Source organism: Sciurus carolinensis, chromosome X (assembly GCF_902686445.1).
Source record: "Sciurus carolinensis chromosome X, mSciCar1.2, whole genome shotgun sequence".
Taxonomy (NCBI): Eukaryota; Metazoa; Chordata; class Mammalia; order Rodentia; family Sciuridae; genus Sciurus; species Sciurus carolinensis.
In genome coordinates, this window is record NC_062232.1 from 117,299,787 (window position 1) to 117,319,027 (window position 19,241).

The window sequence follows — 19,241 nt, forward strand, 5'->3', positions numbered from 1 at the left end:
GTCTCCTGAAGTCTGTGGATTGTGTTATATATTTGTGTATATGTATGTGTGCGTGCGTGTGTGTGTTAGTGGAGACTGAACCGAGGGCACCCTACCAGTGAGCCACATCCCCATCCCTTTTTATTTTGAGGCAGGGTCTTGCTAAGTTGCCCAGACTGACCTTCAACTTGCGTCCTTCTGCCACAGTCTCCTCCTCAGCCACCCCAGTTGCAAAGTCTTTGTTCTTAACAACTTGAAACCACTTCCCTCTTTAATGGGCTAATATAGGGTTAACTTCATTAGTTAAATGGATGTGGAAATCTTGGCAGTGTTGATAACTTTACATAAAATGAAATAAATGAGATGATTTTTTTTTGCAGTTTTGGGTATGGAACCCAGGGCCTCATGCATGCCAGGCAAGCACTCTACCACTGAGCCATATCCCTAGCCCAGATGAAAATGTTTAGAAATATAATTTCAGATTCCTAGAAACTGCCAAAAAACTCTTATTGAATAGGGTACTTGATTTTGAATCAGTTGCCTGTGTGACTCACAGTGTCACACCCCAAACCCAGTCTCAAGACTCCCTACTGGATGTCTGAAAAATCATCTGGAGGAATGTGATTTCAAGGCACTGTATTTTCATGGCTTTACCCCTCTAGTTGCTTCCATTCTATTTCACAGAGAAATCTTGTCCCAGGGCGCATTTGGTTTTTGTCTTTTTATAGTTTGTGCTAAATCAGTTCAACCACTTTTGAGTTGATGAGGGAAAAAAAATCATACTTATTCCACTTCCAAAATAAGCTCCTCTTTTGGGTACACAGAAAGCTCAGAAAAGGCTGAAACTTTCAAACTTCCCACTTCACATATGGGGACTTCTAGGTCCTCATTACTTTTAAATTTACTTTGAAAATTCCTAGTGATTTGCTCATTTTGTAACCTCCTATGTTTTGTTTTTGTTTTGGTGATTCCCATGGCACACACCCTATGTGCATGCCCAGTATGTTACAGACCAGAGTTACTTGCCTCAACAAGTGCCACCATATGGAAGATGTGCATATGTGTGTGTGTAGCGGGGCAGGACTAAGTAGAGGGTAAATATTGAATAGAGCCTCCTGCAGAGCCCCTGCAGGTGTACAGGCTGGGTCAAAGATGCCCAAAAGGAAAGGACCCCTTTTGTTTCTTGGCTGCCTGCACAGGCCAGAGTAAAATTGCATGGCCGCTGGCTTCAGAATGGAACTCTCTCCAAACTACTGAAGGCTGAAACTTGACCTAACTGGCTATTAGCTTCTCTATAGCTATTCCTGGCCACTCATCAGAGATTCTTTGCTCTCTTTGTTTGGAATGAAAATTAATTGACTCCTAAATACATGCAGGATTTCCAGGCAAAGTATTCCCCATTGTTTCCAATGTCCGAACCAGGCACTGGGGCCACAGGTGCTGTCAGGAGTCCAGCCCAAATCTTAGCTCCCCACCATGGGGCCCAGCAGCTTCCTGGCCAGGTTTCACTCTTAGGGGCAGACATTCACCCCCACCTGCAGCCACATCCTTCCGACATTTTCAAAACAGGAACAGTTGTCTCAGTCCTCTCGTTCCCCTAGCTATTCTATTTTTGCCAGGCTGGAATAGGATATTGCAGGCCTGTTTTGGCCAGGGTTGGGCTGGCTTGTCTAAAGGGAGCCCAGGACTCCAGTGCTCAGGGCTCCCCATCCCAGGCATGCTCCTGGCCCTGCATGTTCCAGTCACCACCTTCATGGAAGCAGTGTGGCAAGGATAAAGGAAAGGGGTTCTACTCCTCAACCCTACCACTCTGCCTGAAGCTTCTAGGAACAAAGGACATTTAATAATAGAATTCCTCCTTTGATATTTATAGCACCAATTGCTCAAAGCTGTTTTAGGCTTTATTTTAAAACCCAGTCTTTGTCACAACCTTGCCAGGATCTAGAGCAGAAAGCAGGTACTAGCATCTCCACTTTGCAGACCAGGAGACTGAGGGGTCATCTTTCAAGGGCGGACTGAAAGCATACATTGCTGAGAAGTACAGAACCCATTAGTACTACTGTGCCAGGATGTTGAGGATGTGGTACTTTGGTCATTCATTCATGTTTGCGTAACAGGAAGTTTGGATTATTCCCTAGCTACCGCACTAAGGCACCAGATGACTAAGTTATGGCCTCCTGTGTCTTCAACGAATAAATTTTAAAGAAACAAAAGAGGGAGTTTTTGCTGCTTATCGATCCCCTGGTGTTTACCCCATTTGTCTGCTGTGATGACCTGCAGTCTGCCAGCATATCAACGCCTTTTTTGAGTGCAGATTGCTCACTGTCAGGCGTCTATCATCCGCCATTTGCCTGCCTCTCGCCTGTCCATCGCCTGCCTTACACCTATCCATCACCCAATGCACGAGGTTCACCTCCCGATCGTCCAACAGCAGTCAGCAAACTGATCGCCGACCGCCAGTGGAGCACCAGCTGCCTGCTGTTGCCTGGAAGTTCACTGTCACAGTACCTGCAGGTTTGATTACACGTGGCTTCTGCCATTTTGAGACAACAGCCAGGCCCCATAGGACCCCTGGCCAGACTGACTGAGCCCCGTCTCCAGGATCCCTCAGCCCGACCAATCACTCCCTGCCTCTGGGGCCCTCACATCGACTGACTGCTCCCTGCCACCAGGATCCCCAGACCAACTGACTGCGCCCTATCACCGGGACCCCAGACCGACTGATTGCAACCGGCCTCCAGGATCCCACAACTACACCAAACACACCAGACCTCCAGGACCCCTGCCTGACCAACTGCATCCCGCCTCCAGAACCTCCAGCCAACCACGTCCACACCCCGAGCTGCAACTCCCCATTTGCCAACACATTTGGAAGCCAGAGTGGCCATCTTGGATAATCCTGGAAGCCATAGCTCCGATCTTTAGGTGGGGCAAAACTCATCCTGAGACGCCTGCTAGAGGCTTGAAGCTCATTGTCAGGGGCTATTTGGTCTAGGATTGCATAGTGTCTGAATTGGGCACTGCTAATATTGATCTCCCCTTAAAGAAAGGGTTTTGGAAACCTATAGGGCCACTATAAGCCTATAGGGGGAAATCTGTAATACCCCAGATCTGCACTGCTAGAGGGGAAGATACATGAACAACATGAAAAAACAAGGGAAGAAAATGATCCAAACAAATCTAGATTCTACATTAATAGAATCCAATGATAGTTAGAAGAAATGTCAGAAAAGGACTTCAGATTATACATGATTAAGATGATTCGCAAAGCAAAGGATGAGATAAGAGAGCAAATGCAGGCAATGAATGTTAATACCAATAAGCTGACAGAGCAACTGCAGGAAGCAAAAGATCATTTCAACAAAGAGATAGAGATTCTCAAAAAAAAAAAAAAAAACGGAAATCCTTGAAATGAAGGAAACAATAAACCAAACAAAAGAGGGAGGGAGAACTTACCGATTGAAAGAGATTTGAGAGATATATCAACTAGATGTAATATGTGAACTGTTTTTGGACCTTGAGTCAAACACACCAAGTAGAAGGACACATATATGAGACAAAAGGGAGAGTTGTTAACACAATTGGAAATTCTATAGTTAAGGAATTCTTAATTATTGGATATGATAGAATTACCATATTAAAATTACCTTATGGTTTAGAAATACATACCAAATCATTTATAGATGAAATGACACATTTGAGATTGAAGGGAATGGGTAAGGGATATAGATGAAACAAGAATGTCCTCAAGTTGATGACTGTTGCAGCTAGGTAATAGATGTAGGGTAGTTCATTTTCTTTTCTGTTTAGTTTTAGATATGCTTGACAATTTCCACAAAGAATCAATTTAAAAAAGAAAATAAAATAAGTCATGGTACCTGCCCTCAAAGAATTCCTAGAGTTTGCATGCCCTAGAGAACTTGACAGGCAGCCATTTGTGATGAGCCCACAACCTCTCATGAGCTATAAACAGTCAAGATTAAGGAACATGAGGCCCCAGCATGTGGCCAAAAGTTCAGGAAAAATTATCAGGGCTAATGTGGGTCCTGATATCATTTCTCTCACGAATGGGGACTCACCAAGTGGTTTTTTCTTCTATTGCTTTTCTTTTTAGTTATATGTGGCAGTAGAATCTATTTCAATATATTTATACAAGCATGGAATATATCTTATTCTAATTAGCATCCCAGTCTTGTGGATGTATATAATGGTGGGATTCACCATGGTGTATTCATGTATGTACATGCAAAAGTTAGGTCAGATTCATTCCATTGTCTTTCCTATTTCTATCCCCCCTACCTTTCTTTCATCTGCCTTCGTCTAATCTACTTAACTTCCATTGTTCCCCTCTCCCCTGCTTTGTTGTGTGTTAGCATTCAAATATCAGCAAGAACATACAAGCTTTGGTTTTGTGGGATTGGCTTATTTCCCTTAGTATGATATTCTCCAGCTCCATCCATTTTCCAGCAAATGCCATAATTTCATTTTTCTTTATGGCTGAGAAATTGTATATATATATATATATATATATATATATATATCAAAATATGTATATACACACACACATATATATACAACTTTTTTTTATTCATTCATCTGTTGAAGGGCACCTACATTGGTTCCATATCTTAGCTATTGTCAGTTGTGGTGCTATAAACCTTGATGTGGCTGTGTCACTATGGTATGATGATTTTAAATCCTTTGAATATACACTGAGAAGTGGGACAACTGGGTCAAATGGTGGTTCCATTCCTAGTTGTTTGAAGAATCTCCATACTGCTTTCCAGATAATTTGCAGTCCCACCAGCAATGTCTGAGTATATCCTTTTCCCCCTCATCCTCGTCAACATTTATTATTGCCTGTGTTCTTGAAAATTGCCATTCTGGTTGGAGTGAGGTGAAATCTCAGTGTATTTTCAATTTGCATTTCTCTACTTGCTAGATATGTTGAAATGTTTTGCATATTTGCTGACCATTTGTATTTCTTCTTCTGAGAATGATCTGTTTAGTTCCTTGGCCCATTTATTGATTAGGCTATTTGGGATTTTCTTGGTATTGGGTTCTTTGTATATCCTGGAAATTAACACCTTATTTGAGGTAGGGTGGCAAAGATTTTATCCAATTCTGTAGGCTCTTTCTTCATGCTCATGATTGAATCCATTCCATTTATCGATTTTTTAAATTTTACTTCTTGTGACTTTAAGAGCCTTGTTAAGGAAGTTGGTTCCTACGCCAACATGTTGGAGTGTTGGGCCTAAATTTTCTTCTAGTAGGTGCAGGATTTCTTGTCTAATATCTATGTCTTTGATTCACTTTGAATTGAATTTTGTGCAGGGTGAGAGATAGAGGTTAAATTTTATTGTACTACATATAGATTTCTAGTTTCCCCTGTACCATTTGTTGAAGAGGCTATCTTTAATATATGTTTTTGGTCCCTTTGTTTAGTATGAGATAACTGTATTTATGTGGGTTTGTCTCTGTGTCTTCTATTCTGTTCCATTGATCTTCATGTCTGTTTTGATGCCAATTCCAAGCTTTTTTTTGTTACTATAGCTCTGTAGTATAATTTAAGGTGTGGTATTGTGATGCCTCCTGTTTCACTTTTCTCAATAAGGATGTTTTGGCTATTCTAGGCCTCATATTTTTCCAAATGAATTTCATGACTGCTTTTTTTCATTTACATTTCTTTATTTTGTTTTTTTTAAAATGTTCTCCAAGGTACTTATTGATTGCAAAGGGAAAAGGGTAACTTCATAGTGGAAAAAACATAGATACCACCAAGTGATCAAAATTGACCTTGCCAGTAATGAAACATGAACATTATGTCCCAGCTTATATGATGCACCAGAAAGGAGAGGAGATCTCACCCAAATCCATAATCTCAATATAATCATGAGGAGACAGCAGGCTAGCCCAAATTAAGGGACATTCTACAAAATAACTGACTAATATTCCTCAAAGGTACCAAGGCATGACTGCTTTTTCTATTTCTATGAAGAACATCATTGGAATTTTAATAGGAATTGCATTAAATCTATAGTGTTTTCAGTAGTTTGGCCGCCTTGACAATATTAATTCTGCCTGTCCAAAAACATGGGGGTTCTTTCCATCTTTTAAGGTTTTCTTTAATTTCTTTCTTTAGTGTTCTGTAGTTCTCATTGTAGAGACCTTTTCCCACTTTTTTACATTAATTCCAAAGTATTTTTGAGGCTATAACGAATGGGATAGTTTTCCTAACTTCTCTTTCAGCTGGTTCATCATTGGTGTATAGGACTACAATTCATTTATAGGTGTACATTTTGTACCTGCTCTTTTGCTGAATTCATTTATGAGTTCTAGAAGTTTTTAGTGGAGTTTTTTGGGTCTTCAAAATATAGAATCATATCATCCACAAACAGATCAATTGAGCTCTACTTTTCCTATTTGTATCCTGTTAATTTCTTTCTTTTTCCTAATTGCTCTGACTAGAATTTCTAAGGCTATGTTAAATAGAAGTTCACCAGGTGATCTTGGAACCAGAGGGCGCTGAAGCCCTAAAGTGGAGAAACTGAGTCTGAGAGACTGTACATGGCTTCCCAATACTACACAGCAAATGAGTGGCAAAAGTGGCCATCTGAAGTCTGAGGCCCTTGACTTTCATATCAGGATTGTATTCTTTAACCCATTAAGTTCCCATCTTTAATTCTGCAAGTATTTTCATGAAACTGACAGAGGTGCATTGAAAGAGGTTGGAAATCATAATATAGAGCTTATGTATTTTTTATACATATTTTCATATATATTTGAAAAAAGTTTCTAATGCTCTAATCATTCACCTATTGTCTTTCTCAGAAGAACAGACCTCTAAAAACATAATAATAATTTCAAAGTTATCATAAACGGCATATTTTATTCTCAATTTAAGTTCTTATAGGTGCTCCACATTCTGGGATGATGGGACAAAATTACATAAACATTTATAGGATGCTTACTGCATGCCAGGAACCATGATAGGCACTAGTATTCTATCATCCCACCTTCAGATCCTTAAAGATAGAGAAATATTCATTCCGTTTTATTGCTCTTAGTTGAATATCTCCTATACAGTAAGCACTAGTCTGGAATTTGATTTAATTAGGGTTGAGTCCCTGAAGAACAATATTTCTTTGTTGGTATTTGACATATATGTTGTGGGTCTATTTGTTCCCTTTCCCCCTAAAATATTTCCTTTCTGATGCTCTAACCCCTAGTACCTCAGAGTGTGATCATATTTGGAGACAATGCCCTTGTAGAAGTAATTAGTTAAGATAAGGTAAATTTAGTGTACTAAGCTTTAATCCAATATGACTGGTATCTTCATAAGAAGGAAAAACTGGGACCCAGACCTAGATTCATACACAGGGAAGACAATGTAAGGGGACGTGAGGGGAAGATAGCTATCTTCAAGCCATGGAGAGAGTCCTAGAACAGATCTTTTCTTCCCATCACTCAGAGGGAAACTGCTTTGTTGTTACCTTGATCTTGGACTTCTGGTCTCCAGAGCTGTGACCCAATATATTTCTGCTGTTTGAGCCACCCCTTTGTGGTACTTTGTTATGGCAGCTATAGAAAACTAACACAGCATATTTGAGAAGGCAAGTGAGTGGTGGAGGAAGTGACTGATAGAAAGTAAATGAAGAGACATTCATTACACAAATATATATTGTACCCCTTTGATGTGGCAGCCACAGTGCAAGGCACTATGGGGGCTATAAAGATGGCCTTTTGCTCCCAGTGGTAGTCATAGAGATGACACGTTCACTCACAACTGTAACATGGGGCAGACAGTACTGATAAACCCTGAAGGAAGTACGGATAAAGTACCAGCAGAGTTCAGAACAGGAAGAGGATCTCTTTCAGCTAAGAGAAGGGGAACATTACACAAGACTAAATTGACAAGATATCAGTTAAGCTATGTATTACTGAATGGGTAAAATCAGAATGCAATATCAGTAAAGGGCGGTCCCAGTGGAAGAAATGGTATAAACATAGGCATGACAGAGACATAAAAGAGGGGACTGCAGTTGGAACAGTGAATAATTCTTTAGATCAGAATCAAACCTTTGTGAGAGAGAATGTTAGAGAACAAAAAGCTTAAAAGATGTTGAGGAAACCAGTTAAAAGGCAGTTATAGAAGTATACATGAGACAGATATGCTGACCTGAAGTAGGACAGAGATACAGCAGAAAGTTTTGAGGTAGAGAATGTAGCTTGAAATGGACTTAATGACACTTTCCCTCAGTTCAGGAGTATGACAAGAAGAAGGATTGGAAATTGCCTGGTTTGGTAGACTAATAAGGCTTAGATGGTCAGAGTGCCCCTGTTCTATGCTGAGTCCATGCTAAGCCCTGACCAGGGCCTACAGACCAAGTAGTGAGCAAAACCATGGTCACCACCTTTGTGAAGCACAATGTGGAGAGATGAGAGTAGTACATACCAACTAAGTGCACATTTATTTCAATCCCCTTGAGAAATGCTAAGAAGGAAATATATGGGGGTACTGAGGTGAAAGAGACCAAAAGGCAACTCCCACTCCCACTTTGTCCTTGGAGAGACTCCTGCTTTGCTTTCGCAGCATGAAACAATTTGTTCTTCACAACAGCACTATGAGGAAGTCAGGAAATGTGTTGATATATGTACAGGCTGAGGCCAGAGAAGTTAAGTAACCTAAGTCACTCAGCAAATGACTTAACATGTGTGTTTTGGGGACTGTGACTTCTTTGTTCATCTCTTTCTCTCTCCCAATACCGCTGGCACCCAGCACACAGTTTGGCCCAGACAAAGTGCACTTCAAGCATTTAGTGAAAGAAATAAAATGGTATTGTTCATCGTAATTAAACACTGGCAACAATAGCTCCTTCCTAAAGCTCTCTACACACTAGTTCCCACCTAAAGCTATCTGAACACCCTTCCCTTATTTGTTATGGTTTCAAAGTTCTAGGTTTAGTTAACAGTGAGGTTTAGCCTTCTAGAAGTCATATTATACTTAGTTAAAAATAATTTTGGGGGGGTGCTAAGGATTGAAATCAGGGACACTCGATCACTAAGCTATATCCCCAGCCCTATTTTATATTTTTGAAAATTTAGAGACAGGATCTTACTGAACTGCTTAGTGCCTTGCTGTTGCTGAGGCTGGCTTTGAACTCGGGATTCACTGGGGTTATGGGCATGTGACACCATGCCCAGTAGTTAAAAATAATTTAATCAAGGAAAGTACCTTCAAAAGGCTCAGAGATTGTCATCTGGAGAAACGAAATTTGCAGAGGGAAGTAGTGGACTATTTCAGAAGCCAGGGATTGGCTATTGGCAATGCTGGCTGGGTGCAGTGGTGCACGACTGTTACCCCAGTGGCTAGGGAGGCTGAGACAGGTGGATCTTGAGTTCAAAGCCAGCCTCAGCAACTTAGCGTGGCACTAAGCAACTCAATGAGACTTGTCTTTAAATAAAATATGAAAAAGGTCTGGGGATGTGGCTTAGTGGTTAAGCACCCCTGGGTTCAATCCCTGGTACCAAAAGAAAAAAAAATGGCAATGCCAAAAATGGATAGGCCATGGTAAGGAAATATACTAAAGTAGGGAAGCTGCTTTTTTGATGGGAGAATCCATACAGGCAGAGACAGAGATAAAGGTATGGAAGAGGGGAGACCATTTTTGAAGTTGCTTAGTTCCTTCAGGATGGGTTCTTCTTATGAAGCAGCCAATGACTTCTAGTTTGAAAGGCAAGGGGAAAAAGCAGATAGGGGTTTCTAAAGAAATATATTAGGACTCTTGAATGCAATCAATAAACACAACTTGAACAGGTTTCCCCTATCAGACTGCTCTTAGGTCTGACAACCTAAGAAATACAATTCTACTGAAAAAAAAATATCTCTTTTCCAGAAATTTCAACCAAAATTCCTGAATTGAGTCACATTGAACTCAACTGAGTCATTTGTCTAATCCTAGCCATCACTGTTCCCAAGAGGCTGGAATTCATCAGTAGGCCAGATTCAGGTCACAAGCCTATCCTTGAGTGGTAGATGGGGGTCAGTCCCACTCAAACCAATTAGGCAGAGATTGGGGATAAATAGTTCCTCAATAAAAAGTTAGTATCACCAGAACATAGGGAAGTGAATGATGGGTAAGGAGAAATGACAGAAGTCCTCTTCATTGGAGGATGAGACTATGAAAAACAATATACTTGAAAACCTTTGAGGGGAATGAGCCAAGACAAGAGTTAAGGAAGAGCATTAGATTTACATGGGAGAGGAATGATGGTGGGGAGAAGGGACTTCTTGAGGCCATTGGAATGGACTTTGGGGATTTTTGCCTTGTTTTTGGGACACTGACATAATTCTTTATAGGACTGACATGAAAAATGTTCTTCTTCTGGGTTAGTCAAAAGAGGAGTGGAGGTTGTATTCTGGTTTGGATGTGAGGTGTCCCCCAAAAGCTCATGTGTGAGACAGTGCAAGAAGGATCAGAGGAGAAATGATTGGGTGGTAAGAGTCTTAACCCAATCAATGATTTAATCCACTGAGAGAGATTAACTGAGTAGTAAATGAAGTGGAAGGGCATGGATGAAGGAGGTGGGAATTGGGGCATGGCTTTGGGAATATATTTGTATCTGGTCAGTGGAATCTCTTTCTCTCTCTCTGCTTCCTGATCATGACCTGTGTTGCTTCCCTCTGTCATTTCCCTCTGCCATGATGTCCTGCCTCACCTGGAGCCCTGAGGAATGTAGCCTGCTGTCTATGGGATTGAGACCTCTGAAACTATGAGCCCTCAAATGAACTTTTCCTCCCCTATGATTGTGCTAGTCAGATCATTTGGTCACAGCAGTAAACAAGCTGACTGAAAAAGGTTGTGAGGGAAGAAAGCCTTTGGGCCTGAGCCACATGTTCATGGAAGGCCTGAAAACTAAACTTTGGACATAATCTTTGAATGACAGCAAACACACAGTAGTTGCTATGTACTGGGCCCTATTCTGAGCCCTTTGTAGATAACAACTCATTTAATCCAAATAAGGTAATACTAAAGTGATATCCTAAGAAAAAATTTAAATTGCATGTATGTTAATATTTTAAACAGAGCACAAGGGTTGTAACCCTATTAGGGTATTGTTTTTTTTTCTTAATTTATCACAAGTTTCAAATGAAAGATTCCTGCATCTACTGACCTTGGAAAAGGCCTACCACCATGTGTCATTTGCCCACCTACTCACCCATTCATCTACCCACCCCATGCATTCACCCATGCATCCATCTAATCACCCATCCATCTATCCAACATTGCTGAGTTCCTCCCATACACTAGGCCCTGTGGTTGGTGCTAACGATACAGAGATGGAGGAAAAACAGTACTTATAGTACTTGTGCTTGAGTCCTTCAGTTTGGTAGAGGAGGAATAAGTATGACAGAGCATAGAACATGAATATCACTATTCAACAGTGGCACAGAAGCACAGAGGAGTGGCACCTTATGCAATCTGTTTGTTTTAGAGGAAAGTCTCAATGAAGATTTAAATGTGCAAGAAAGTGACACCTCAGAGGAGACAAGGAGAATAACAATAGGAGACCCCAGTAAAAGTTCTTCAGCTTCTGATATCATAATACCCTTGGAAATTCTGATGAAGATTGTAGTTGTCTAAGTAAATGAAGATATGTACTTACATACTCATTTCATCTATTTTGGGATGAGTTTAAAATTCAGCCCCACTAGCTGTGAGACTTTGTGACCTAGTCAGTAAAATGAAAGTTATCAATAGCATTTGTCTTTCTCTTTGGGTAATTGTGATGACAAAATGCAAAGTTGTGTGTTAAGCAACGCAGAGACTTGGCAACCAATAAGTTGGAGTTCCTTTTCCTTTCCCTAAGTGGAATTTAATTTTCAAAAGCAATGAAATGGCAACATAGCCAAGATGATAAATTGATCTTTTCTTGTTTCATATGGAGTCTATTTCCTCCTGCCTTTCTATCACACAGGTTACTCTGGCCTCGTTTTCCCAAGTGGCTTCTTACTGTCAACCCCTTAGATTATTTGGAGCTCCTTAGGGTGTCCAAAGAGATCTGATCCCTGCTAAAGGCAGAAAGCAGTTCTTTCCTTTTGGGAAATCTTTTCTTCCCAAAAGGATTTCAACACCTTTTCCTGTAGGGCTCTCAGAAGTTCCTAGCCAATTCCCAATTCTAACAGAGTAATGATGTGGGCCACAGGTACTGTGTTGGACCTTCAGGAAAATGCCGTCATCACCCCAACTAAGATCTTAGCTTACTTTCTAGGGTCTGTATTAGTTTCTTAGAATTACTGTAACAAAGCACCACAAACTACATGGTATTCTCACTGATACCTCTCTCTTAGCTTTTGGTGGTTGCTGGCCACAATTGGACTTTGTTGGTTCATATTGGTTCATACACACATCACTGCAATCTCCACAGCCATCTTTTCACATCCCTTTCTCTGTATCTCTTTCAGTGTCAAATCTGTTCTAATACCTCCCCCCCCCCCCGCCTCTAACAAGAACACTTATCGTGGGATTTAGGGCACATCCAGATAATCCAGGATGATCTCATCTCAAGATCCTTAACTCAATTACATCTGCAAAGACCCTTTTTAAAAATAAGGTCACATTCATAGGATCTGAGAATTAGGACACGGATGTATGCTTTGGGGGTTCAGTGCTCAATCCACTACAGATCTTATTTCTTAACCAAAGTCTAGCCTTTTTAAGCATGGTATTTAGGCTCTTTGATGATGTCACAGCCTTTGAGCAAAAGGAGCAAAAAACTTAACAGTTATGATTTTGTGCCAGGCAGAGAGTGTTGGGTGCTATATATGCATTACCTCACCATCTTCACAACCTTTGTAGGAGGCAGATGCTATGACCATTCTTATTTTACAGACAAGGCTAAGAGTGCTTCAGTAATTTATCCAAGGTCACACAGCTCATATGTAATGAAGATAGCACTCAAACTCATCTCTGCTTAATTCTGAAACTTAATTGGTCAAGCACTGACACTGGGCAAAGTACTCTTCTGTGTGCCTCACAAATCAAAACACATCTAACATTCACAAGAACTCACCAAGTTAAGTACAATTTTAATAGCCCCTCTTCCCCTATAGATGGGAAAACTGAGGCACAGGGAGATTTTTTTTTTAGTAACTTGCCTAAAGTGGTGCAGCTAAAAGACCAACCATGAGCTTGGATGTCCTTCATCTGTAACATCAGAAACGTTTACTGAATACCTACTACATATCAGGCACCTTGTGTTTTTTCACATTGAGTTTCCCTGGCAAACTGTGAAATAGATACTATTATAATACCATTTCACAGAAGGGAAATTGAGACTCAGAGGGGCAAAACAACTTGCCCATGTACAATGGAAGTTGGATATAAACCCAAGTCTTTGCACTTGGCCAGCACTATTCTTCCCACTGGCCCTCACTGCTTCCCAGAGTCATCGCAGAGATTAATGTGCATAACTAGCACTAACTTTGAAAATCCCAATGGAAAACTAACTAATTGTCAGTATCTTTATAGCATTCCTCCTCTTTGTCATGATCATCATCATCATCATTGTCATCATATCAAAGTCTTACTGTACTTGTCCAAATTGCAAAGTCCAGGGCCAAGGTCAACAATGCCCAGGGGGTACTGCAGGTTCACATAGCTCTGACCTTACCCTGACGCTTTTGAGAAAAATAATTCCATAATATGATGGAAGGAGGACAAGTTGACATGAGGCATGCAGGTCAATCACATTGTAGTCATGCTTGAAGTGGCCAATTAGATATCATGTTCCTCTTGGCAACAGCTGCTAAGAGAGTCATGACAGAACCACATACCCCCTATACACGCAAGGGACTCTGTAAGTAGAACTTGGAGGTACAACAGAGTTGTATAGAACTAAGTGCTGCTCCAGGTAGGCCTATCTGCTAACTATGAGAATAGGTGAAGACAGAGTTGTTGCCATCGGAAACACAATCTATTTATTCATGCTGCAGACCAAGGGCAGCAGAGATCCACCCATTCAGGGCAGGTTCCCCAAAGTACCAGCTGTGCTGATGTTTCTTTTTGAATGATACAATTAGATCCGAATCTCGAGCTCATTTTAACTCCTTCTTCACTTTTGTATCTTGTGGGATTCACATTGTGGTGATGGCCTTAGTCCTAGAAGTCTCCTTGAGTGCCATGCTTATGGTCCCTACTTCTCTTGAGAAACTGTTCAAACTGTTCCTCTTCCACTGTGATGATGAGACTTTGAACAGCTGCCATTCATAGCACCTCTTATCTTATCCCTGCTGCTGCTGTGACTGTAGGTTCAAATAGTCAGTGCTCATAAACTAAAAACCTGGCGAATCCACAGCCTTCTTTGGGATTTTTTTCATATTGGAGCTAGAGATGAAAACTGTCTTTCCTCTTGGATCAATGGCCTGGAAGGATATGAACTTGAGACTGCACTGTGGTCAGGTTCCTCACCATGTAGAGAATGTCAACCTCCAGCAGGAAAGACTGAAGCTAACACAGAAGAATGGAGAGATGAGAGGAGGGAGGAATGCCTGAAAGCATACTTTCTGATTTCCAGTGGTACCAAGGCCAGTTCCATTCTTATCCTCATCCTGACTCCATCATGGTAGCCAATACATTCTTCTTCTTTTAAAAATTTAAGCTAGATTGAGTTGCATTGTTTATAGGTTCACAGGCCAATAAGGGTCATAATAATTTCATGTAGTATAGGTCATTGGATGCCTTATAACATTTCTCTAAGTCAGCTAGACCCATTTTACAGGTGATGAAGCTGAGCCAAAACAGAGAAGTTAAGTAAATTCTCCTAAATCTCATAGCCAACAAATTGGAAAGTATGGAATGTATGATTCCCCCATACTTTGCTTCTATATGTCAGTCATTTCTTCCCTGATAGGAGGTCATACCCTTCTTCCCTCTCTGTCCCTCCTGTGATCCGGCAAGGAGAGAGGCTCTTCACCTCTTTCCTGTGTACTACAGAATCCTCCTCATGGTTTCCCTGCCTCTCCCTACCTGCAGTTTGTTGTTTCCCACTCAGTATTCCTAAGACATACTTATACTCACTAAAAAAATCTTTGAGTGTTTTCTATTGCCTATTCAATTAGCTTGTTAACTTGGCATTGTTCATAATTTGAGCATAATATATTTCTTTTCCTTCCCTTTGCTAGCTATTTTCCAGATTCCAGCTATAGCAGACACTTCCCAAGCAAGTCGACTGCCACCCTTTACTCAGGAAGATCTCCTACCATGCTGACCCTGTGCCCTGCTGTTGAAATTCAGCTGGGTTTTAAAGACCCATCTCATAGGCCATCGTATTCATACAGCCTTTCCAGTGTGTACTAATTGTCTGACCTGTTTCCCTCTCACATCCTCATGTACCCTCCCTACCTCTCTTTTAGGGCACATTTCACATTCTCCTGAGAATTATGGCCATTGTAAGGGTTTATTTTTATTGTTATTTTTTTGGTACCACAGGTTGAACCCAAGGGAGCTTAACCACTAAGCCACATTCCAAGCCCCTTTAAATATATATATATATATATATATATATATATATATATATATATATAAAATAATAATTTAGAGACAGGATCTTGCTGAATTGCTTAGAGTCTTGGTAAGTAGCTGAGGCTGACCTTGAACTTGTGATCCTCCTCCCTCAGCCTCCCAAGTTCCTGGGATTATAGGAACGCACCACATGCCTGGCCGTAAGGGGTTTATTTAAAGTCTTTACTGGATCCAAGATGGCAGACTAGAGGGTGACTGCATCTCCAGTCGCTCCATAACACAGGATTCAAGAAGGGGAGGCATTGAGAGACTCAGACTAAAATAGACCCATGGGTGAGTCTCCCTGACCGGGTGAAGCTCAGCCTGGGCGGCAGGCCCGGATACAGGTGGCTTATCAGAGCAGGGCAGGGCAGCTAGAGTCTCCCCCAGGCAGCCCTGCGCACTCCGGCGGTGGGCCCCTCCCACACGGCCAGCTTCTCCAGCTTCTCAGAGCAGGCCCCCCAGTGAGAGCCTTTCTGATCAGAACCAGCTCCAAGTCCCGGAGCCAGCGCGGTGAGCTCCGGCCCGCAAGCAGCTTCAGGAACCAGGACAGGGCAGCCAGGGACTTCCCCAAGCAGCCCGGCCCCCTCTGGAAGGAGGCTCCTTTCAAGGCTAGCTTCTCGGAGCAGACCGCCCAATGAGAGGCTTTCTACATAGAGCCAGCCACAAGTCCCTGAGCCAACGGAGAGCTTCGATTCGCCAGCAGCCTCTGGGATCAGGGCAGGGCAGCCAGAGACTTCTCCAGGCGGCCCTGTCCCCTCTGGCCGCAGGCTCTTTCCACGGGGCGATCCAAGATGGCAGACTAGAGGGTGAATGCATTTCCAGTCACTCCAGAACCCAGGACTCAAGAAGGGGAGGTATTGAGAGACTTGGAAAAAAATAGAGCCACGGATGAGTCTCGTCCACCGGGTAAAGCTCGGCCTGGGTGGCAGGCCCGGATAGAGGTGGCTTATCAGAGCAGGGCAGGGCAGCTAGAGTCTTCACCAGGTAACCTTGCACACTCTGGCGGTGGGCTCCTCCCACACAACCAGCTGCACGGTGCAGGCCCCCAGTGAGAGCCTTTCTGCACAGAGCCAGCTCCAAACCCTGGAACCAGTAGGGGGCTAGGGGCAACTTTCTTCAGAAGCACTGCATTAACAACTTCCTCCAAGACTTCAAGCTACTGAAGGCTGGGAGGTGATACACTGGAAATCTACAGGGACACTATAAGTCAATAGAGGAAATCTGCAATATCTCAGGGTCCCACTGACAGCTGACCAATATGAGAAAACAAGGGAAGAAAATGTCCCAAACAAACCTAGATGCTATATCAATAAAACCCAATGACAGCACATCAGAAGAAATGTCAGAAAGGGAGTTCAGAATGTACATAATTAAAACAATCAGGGAAGCAAACGAGGAGATGAAAGAGCAAATGCAGGCATTGAAGGAGGAGATGAAAGAGCAAATGCAGGCATTAAATGAAAACAACAATCAACAGTTAAAAGAGCAAATACGGGAAGCAAGAGATCATTTCAATAAAGAGTTACATATACTGAAAAAAAACCAAACAGAAATCCTTGAAATGAAGGAAACAATAAAACAAGTTAAAAACTCCATAGAAAGCATAACCAACAGGATAGAACACCTGGAAGACAGAACCTCAGACATCAAAGACAAAATATTTAATCTTGAAAAGAAAGTTGGCCAAACAGAGAAGATGGTAAGAAATCATGGACAAAATCTACAAGAATTATGGGATATAATGAAAAGGCCAAATTTAAGAATTATTGGGATTGAGGAAGGCTTAGAGAAACAAACCAAAGGAATGAACAATCTATTCAATGAAATAATATCAGAAAATTTCCCAAATCTGAAAAATGAAATGGAAAACCAAGTACAAGAGGCTTATAGGACTCCAAATATACAAAATAACAACAGACCACACCAAGGCACATTATTATGAAAATACCTAACATACAAAATAAAGACAGAATTTTAAAGGCTGACAGAGAAAAGAATCAAATTACATTTAGGGGGAAACCAATAAGAATATCAGCAGATTTTTTAATCCAGACCCTAAAAGCTAGAAGGACCTGGAACAACATTTACCAAGCCCTGAAAGAAAACGGATGCCAACCAAGAATCTTATACTCAGCAAAACTTACATTCAGATTTGACGACGAAATAACATCCTTCCATGATAAACAAAAGCTAAAGGAATTTACAAAAAGAAAGCCAGCATTACAGAACATTCTCAGCAAAATATTCCATGAGGAAGAGATGAAAAACAACGATGCAAATCAGCAATGGGAGGAACTAGCCTAAAGGAATAGCCAAATAAAGGAGAAACCAAATCATGTTAAAAAACAAAAATGAGTCAAATGACTAGGAATACAAATCATATCACAATAATAACCCTGAATGTTAATGGCCTGAACTCATCAATCAAAAGACATAGACTTTGTGTAGGGTGAGAGATAGGGGTTTAATTTCATTCTATTGCATATGGTTTTCCAGTTTTCCCAGCACCATTTGTTGAAGAGGCTATCTTTCCTCCATTGCATATTTTTGGAACCATTGTCCAGTATGAGAAAATTGTATTTATTTGGGTTTGTGTCCATGTCCTCTATTCTGTACCATTGATCTACCTGTCTATATTGGTACCAATACCATGCCGTTTTTGTTACTATTGCTTTGTAGTAGAGTTGAAGATCTGGTATTGCAATACCCCCTGCTTCGCTCTTTCTACTGAGGATTGCTTTAGCTATTCTAGGTTTTTTATTCTTCCAGATGAATTTCATAATTGCTTGCTCTATTTCTGCAAGGTACATCATTGGGATTTTAATTGGAATTTCATTGAATCTGTATAGCACTTTAGGTAGTATAGCCATTTTGACAATATTAATTCTGCCTATCCAGGAACATGGGAGATCTTTCCATTTTCTAAGGTTTTCTTTAATTTCTTTCTTTAGTGTTCTGTAGTTCTCATTGTAGAGGTCTTTCACCTCTTTTGTGAAATTGATTCCCAAGTATTTTATTTTTTTTGATGCTATTGTGAATGGGGTAGTTTTCCTAATTTCTCTTTCTGAAGATTCATCACTTATGTATAAAAATGCATTGGATCTATGAGCATTGATCTTGTAACCTGCTACTTTACTGAATTCACTTATGAGTTCTAAAAGTTTTCTGGTGGAATTTCCAGGTTCCTCTAAATATATAATCATGTCATCAGCGAACAGGGATAGTTTGAGTTCTTCTTTTCCTATTCGTATCCCTTTAATTTCTTTGGTTTGTCTGATTGCTCTGGCTAGAGTCTCAAGGACGATGTTGAATAGAAGCGGTGAAAGAGGGCATCCCTGCCTTGTTCCAGTTTTTAGGGGGAACGCTTTCAGTTTTTCACCATTTAGAATGATATCAAGGACCTCGGAATCAGACCAGAGACCCTGCATCTTATAGAAGAAAAAGTAGGTCCAAATCTTCAACTTGTTGGCTTAGGATCAGACTTCCTTAACAGGACTCCCATAGCACAAGAAATAAAAGCAAGAATCAACAACTGGGATAGATTCAAACTAAAAAGCTTTCTCTCAGCAAAGGAAACTATCAGAAATGTGAAGAGAGAGCCTACGGAGTGGGAGAATATCTTTGCCAACCATACCTCAGATAGAGCGCTAATTTCCAGAATCTATAAAGAACTCAAAAACCTCTACACGAAGAATA